This window comes from Ascaphus truei, chromosome 4, assembly GCF_040206685.1.
Source record: "Ascaphus truei isolate aAscTru1 chromosome 4, aAscTru1.hap1, whole genome shotgun sequence".
Taxonomy (NCBI): Eukaryota; Metazoa; Chordata; class Amphibia; order Anura; family Ascaphidae; genus Ascaphus; species Ascaphus truei.
The window spans coordinates 57,713,774-57,720,806 of NC_134486.1; positions in this window are offsets into that span (position 1 = coordinate 57,713,774).

Sequence of the window (7,033 nt, forward strand, 5' to 3'; positions counted from 1 at the left end):
CACCCAGGAGAAAGAAGCATGGAAAAGGCAAGCAGCTGCGACCCTAGAGAAGATACCTGCTGAGCTCCAAAATATACTGAATGATGAATTGTTGCAAACTCAGTGCAAGCACAAGGAAGAGGTAAATGGTAGAAGCTCTGAGAGGAGAACTGCAAGATACGATCAAGGAACAGAATTCTCTTGCAGATGAACTAGAGAATATGGAATTACCCAGTATACCGAGGCTGCTAACAGGTAGTGCACACACTTTATGGCAACTTGATTGAAGAGAGACCCAGCAATGATTAATGAAACAATAAGCCTCCGGTATTGAAAACAGGGAGTTGGGTAATAGTAAGCCGGATAGAGGTACAGGGGGACACCTCCCTAAGGGGCGCCCCCAAGTAAATCACAGCCCGGCACTAACCGCCTCAATAATCTCCCTGAAATACCGCGTGGCGGTTAGGAGTACTCACGAAAAAGCCGTCCCTGTTGGTGCAGGGAATTCTGCAGCGGCTTCCTCCTCTGGTGTAGCTGGCGTCAGCGTGCTCCTCCGGAAATGATGACACAGGAAGAAGGGGGTAAGATGGTCCGTGGTTCACAGCAACATCAGGCAACCACTCTAACATGTTTCGTCCAGGCTATGAAAAAGTCCATAGCCTGGACGAAACATGTTAGAGTGGTTGCCTGATGTTTGCTGCTAGCGATCAATAAAGTTTTTTTAGACATCCATACGTTGGCTGCTGAAGTTGCTGTGAACCACGGACCATCTTACCCCCTTCTTGCAGATGAACTAAACTTGCTGCAATGAGAGAAAAGCATTCTGACACTTCAGAAATGCTACAGAGCTTTCATCCAAGGAAGGATGGAGAGAGGAAGCTATTTGTATAAGCGGTCTGCAACTGTTGCCATACAGTCTGCCTACAGGAGGATAAAAGCTTGGCAGCTTTGTTGCCAGAGTAAAGCAGCATGTCATTCAGTCATTTTAGAGAATGCAGCAGCAAAGAAAGAAATACTGTATGAATACTTGAAGGAATGTGTCATCCTACTACAGTCAAATGTTAGGAAGTATCAGCAACAAAGACGCTACAGGAATGTGAAGAAAGCTGCTTGTGTGATTGTAAGGGACTCAAGGAGTTAACTCCCTTTACAGGGCAGGAAACTGCACTGGTGTCAGTCTCCTACCTGAACTGGGAGGTGGATGTAATTAACCCGTGATTAAGCAGGGATTTATAAGGCACGAAGTTGCCTGCACAAGGGAGAGACTGTTTTTCCCCAGAGAGACGGGAATTGAAACTTCCCCAAACCAGGAAGGAGCCTGTTGTTCTGGACCCTAGGACTGACTTGCTGGCTTGCTGAAGGAGTGTGAAGGAATCCATGCAGCATTCCAGATAAGAACTAAATACTATACTGCTGTGCCTAAGACTGTTTTGTTTGCATATAATAGTGCATGTTTTAGGCTAGCAACCAGCTTAGCTGGGGGCCTGTTAGAAAGGGCTTAAGTAGTGAGTTAGTTTCCCTAAAGGGAATAGGTGTACATTTTATGATTTGGTTTGCTTAAAAGGACAGTGTACCTATTTAATTGTCTTGTGGAGAATAAACCACTGCAATTAAGCTTAACCCTCCGTCTAAGCGTCTTAATGACCTCGCCTACATGCCGCTCTGTCCCATATGGTGTTTGAAGTGGGATGCAGTGCCTCCAGAAGCCGGCAGAATAATCGCATGCAGAGGGCACCAGAATAAATAGCCACAAATCCAGGTAGAAAGACTTCCACACCGCATAGGACTACCAGCTGTGATTGGAGTATATGCAGGAAAAGTGTGAAAGAGTGAAGCACTGAAGCAGGGAAATGAATACAGATGGTGACCCACAAGCGGTACTGATTCTGGAAATAAAGTCTGCCACACTACATAGGACTACTCGCTTTGATTGGAGTATATGCCGGAAAGTTTGGAAAGTGTGTATGCAATAGCACCCCAGAGGCCAAGGTGAAGAGGTACATCTGAAAGTGAAAAGGGGAGGAACTTCTGAACACAATGCAGAGTGCCCAGGCGGAAAATACTGTGATGTTAGGACTCAATTATACCAGATGCCGCTGAGTGGCAGCACGATCTGGTGACGTCACCTTACGCTGCCGCCGAGCTGCATCTTGATTACACAGGGGAGACAGGAGAGAAGAGGTCAAGCGGAGACAGGGAGGCATGGCGGAGGCATGGCCATGAGCGGTTCGCCCTCATTGGCTGAACCGCTCACGTGATGCTGCCGTCGCCAGACAGAAACAATTTTCAAAATCTCCTCAGGAGTCAGCTGCCCTGCAGCTCCAGGCAGTGCGCTGGTATGTGCACTTTAATTGTTTTTTTGGTATCTTTATTTTGCAGCTGCCCAGCGTCGCACCATGCGACGTTGTCGATGATTTTGGGTATCATCACGGCCTTACAGTGGAGCCAAGCAGAAAGTACAGCTGCCTTAAAGCAGAGATTGCAACAGATGACAAAGTCCCAAACAGGGAGTACTCCGTTGTTAGTACAGCAGATGGCGCTTTCCCTACACCAGACCTGAGATGTGCTACAGCCCAGAGCACCTGGCGCAATTGTCACAAGAATGACGACTAGCCTTGGGATGGCAAAGGCTACAGTTACTGCCATGAACGGAAAACCGAGCGAGTCGGACAAAACGAGTGCTGAATGGAAACAGTATTATGAGATGTCCCAGAAAGACGTTCAAAACTTCATCACAGAGCTAGAGGTCACTCAGCAAGAGGTTTGCACAATCAACACAGAACTTTGTAGAGTAAAGAAAGAATTTACACAGGAAAAATAAGAAGTGCAGGAAGCACTGGCGAGTGCAGAAAGAAGGCTACATAAAGAGCTTGTCTCCCTGGAGCAGCACACACAAGAAGAGCACAGACTGCAGAGACAGCTGCAAGTGCTGCGTGCGAGTCTGCAAGAGGCCAAGGAGAAACAGGGGGATGCTGAGGAGAAGCACCAGGTGCTACAGGAGTGTCTGAGTACCCAGTTTGTCCCTGCAGAGAAGCATGTGGAGCTGAATGCAACACTAAGCATAACCAGAGCATTGTTTATATGTCCCAGTCCCGTGGGCCGTGGCGCGGGAGAATTTAAAAATGGTGGAGATACCGGGCAATTGTGTGTAATTAACAATTAACGACAATAATGTGTAATTAAAATAAAATAAAAGCCGTGGGATTGCCTGTTAGAGGCGCGCAAGGAGAGTGGCTGATTCTGTATCACTCTTTCTGCGCATCTCTTACAGACAGGTGCAGCCCAGTAAGATTCATACAGTATGAGTCTAATTCAGATGCGGTGTTAATCGCGCTTTGTTAATCCCGATGGGCCATTACCGCCTGCTATGAAGTACGCCGTGGACGGTCAATGCTTTGCACACTGTGCACCAGCACATGCTCTATGGCAGTTGATACATACAAGATGCTACATCTATACACATATAATCGGTGTCATCAGTGTGTAGTGGTCTCCACACGTCTATTAGGTCCAAGTGTTTTTTAGAAACACTATCACCACTGGGTATTCTCTTTTTTTGTATATTTCTGGCTACTCTTGTCTCCGGTTTTATCTGTTAGGTTGAAACCTCCACCCAATACTATTTTACCTTCTCAATAATTACTCATTCGTTTTCTATATTAGATTCAGCAAAAACGCTTCTTTGTCTCCCTTGTGGATCTGCAAAGAAATCAATTTCTTCTATCTTGAAACCTTTCTTGACCAGCATAGCTATACCTCTAGACTTGCTATTAAAACGAGGCAAACCTGCACTCCCCCACTCATTTACACTTATAGTTCCCTTAGTCATAGGGAAAGGGGGCAACACACATTAAACATTTACTTTGCTTCCAATGTCTTCTTACCTTCCATTGCTAATAACTTAATTTTTTTTCTAATTTTAGCTCCTTTAACTGGTTTTAGTGAATGAACTTGCTCCTTCTTTCTATAATTCCACTGTTTCTGATCCCTTTTAACAATGTTAACACAGATTTATAATTATAAATATTGCAAATCTTGGATTTGCTCTTCCTCCCTCCAACTAGCATCTTTTCACATATCCTTTGTAAGTCGACATTATATCATTACGTAACACTTTGAAACTGAACATATTAATACTTGTGTTCCACTCTTCTTCCCTTTCATCTTTTATGTTTTCGCGAAACAGCAATCTAAATGTTCTTCTTCGTTTCCTTATTTTGATGAATATAAATATCACCCAAAATAATGGTCATCCTTCTGGAACGGTGTCTTGCTGGCTGGACGTTGTGGAGGCCGTTGTCTGGCTTTCCTGTATGGAATCCTTCTGTAAAGTCAGAAATAGTTCAGCCTGTATGGGGGGATTGAATTCCTCCTGTCTTCGCATCTGTGAAGATCCATTGTTTCGCTGGGTAGATTAGGGAGAATTTCTTCGGTCTTTTAATTAAATCCGTGCAGATTGTGAAAAAATCCTTGTGACAATAGACAGTCCAGGGACCACCATAATAAAGGTGAAACCCGGTTTCTTGCCCCTACCCGTCTTTTCCTGGGGTTATCTGGTCACCAGACCTCGGAGCTACCACATTTTAACATACCCAGGAGCAGCCAACAACTTTTCTCACTGTTTGTTTCTTGAATTTGCAGATTTTGGATCCTGTTGATCAGCGCGAAGTTCAGACCAGCCCCGGAGCTCGTGTAAGCTGCATCCTACTCCAGCTGCACCATACCGCAAGCTCTCTGCAGAGAGATGTTGATAAATATTCATCGTAGTTTTTTTCATATATATATTTGCAAATACATTTTTAGTTATTTTATCCTTAGAAATGGCAACAACAAAAAAGCATAGAAAAAAAAGTTAATTCTTCTACTGACCCCATATACAATGCAGATTGGAAATTAAATTGGAAAAGGTCTTTACTATGTTGATGAATTCTACTCAGTTCTACTCAAAAACTCAAATGAATTCAAAAGCACAATATTACAGTTTTCGGTATAAGTAACAAGTGACAAGCTCTGAACAGAATATGTATAAATAGGGATAATCTGGTATAATTGAACTGTTAGAGTAAAAGGTTAAGATCCTTTTGCATCGAGCCATCACCTACTGAAGAGGTCCCTTAATAACATGGTACATATGTGCAATGGACTGGTCATTTCAGTACTTCAAACCCTTTTCAAAGCTTTTTTTTACTTTTAGTAGAAACCGAAAACGTTGAAACGTGAATTTAATTTTGGAATTAGCAAATTCTATTTCAATGGCAAGTCTCACAATGGAAGTTATTTGATGGTAACTTAATTTCTGAAGTGTGCAATACAGGCTGTAAAAGTCAAAAGTGACGTGACTATGTCATTTTTGGATCCGTGTCTTATACTTTCACTGTCCAAAAATGCAACAGTTCTTAAGAATATGTAATGATTTCAAGAACGGCAAAATGAAAAACTGAAGTTCTGTGCTTTAATGAAACTACTAAAAGACTGTTTGTAATCATATATTTTGAGTGAAGCTCTGCCACAGATCCAGCTGCAGCTGTCTTCCTGCATACATATTCCTAGTGGGTTTATAGGAACTGATGGAGCAGACTGCTAGCCTTGCCAGTCTGGATTGCCAGATTATTAGTCTTGGCTATGTTCCATTCTAATGCTTCTTTTGACTCACCTCTAAAAAGCTGTTAAAAAATGGCTCTGCTCACAAATCAGTGTAAAGTATATTGTATCCTGAAAGCATAGCTCCTGTTACTTTCGATTAAATTGTGGTGAAAAAACACCAATAACACAGGAATGCTTTCAGGAATCAATTAAACCTTTTTCACTGACTGCCCCACACCTCTGGAATGCCGTTCCCCTCAGTACCGACTAGCACCCTCTCTATCCACCTTTAAGACTCAACTTAAGACACACTTGCTTAAAGAAGCATATGAATAGCACTGTGGCTATTCTGAACACATGATACATAAAGCTTGGCCCCCTGCAGACGCATTTACCAGAACTCCCTCCTACTGTCTCTGTACGTTCTCCCTACCTACCAATTAGACTGTAAGCTCCTCGGTGCAGGGACTCCTCTTCATTAATGTTACTTTTATGTCTGAAGCACTTATTCCCATGATCTGTTATTTATATTATCTGTTATTTATTTGATTACCAGGTGTATTACTACAGTGAAGCGCTATGTACATTAATGGCGCTATATAAATAAAGACATACAATACATACAATACAATACAATATTGTACGTGGAAAATACAGAAAGTAATGTAGACAAACCAAGATTAAGCAACAGCTATAGATGTGTATGACAGATTTACATGTATTTAGGAAATACTTTAGATGGTAGTGGAAGAATAAACAAACTGCCTTTTTCAGTACAATTAGTACTAATAGGAAAAAAAGGAGCACAACAGTCTGATTGATGTGCCCCCAAAAAATCTACTCTAATTTCGCTATGAAGCTTTAAATCAACTTGGCAGTTATAGTGGTAGTTTGTGGAAATGTTCAGAATTTCAGAATGACATTTACTTATCTGTGTCACAGTAATTTTCTCTAATATATCTATTGCAGTGATGTTCTAACTGTTATAAATGTAATTTCACTTAGTGGAACACCACGTTACATACAATACCTTGAGTAAACTATATATCTATGAATACAAAAATGAAGGCTGTGCAAAGCAATGAAAAAATTGCACGGGTGTAAAACAGCCTCACGTATCTAATAAAACCATGAGTGATTAAAACAAAATGTTAGAAGTAATGTGTATCAGGCATCAAAATCAATAATGATACAGTTGTAACAGGGCCGGACCAGATTGCCTCTCTGCCTCCTGTCATATAAGTCCTGATAGCTAAAGGCTGTGGTAGGCAATCTGTGGGCATTGATGCCCCCCCTCCCCCCTCATTCTGACTCCCTGAGTGACTGAAGTGGGGGTGACATAGGAATCTGTGTGCAGCCTAACATGGTGCAGATCCTGTGCCCTCCCCTTCTGAGCCTCTGGGAGGAAGTGAAAATTTGTAAGTATTTCAGAGGTAGGTGCTGCTCCTTCCAGCTGGGAGTGAGCAAAGCC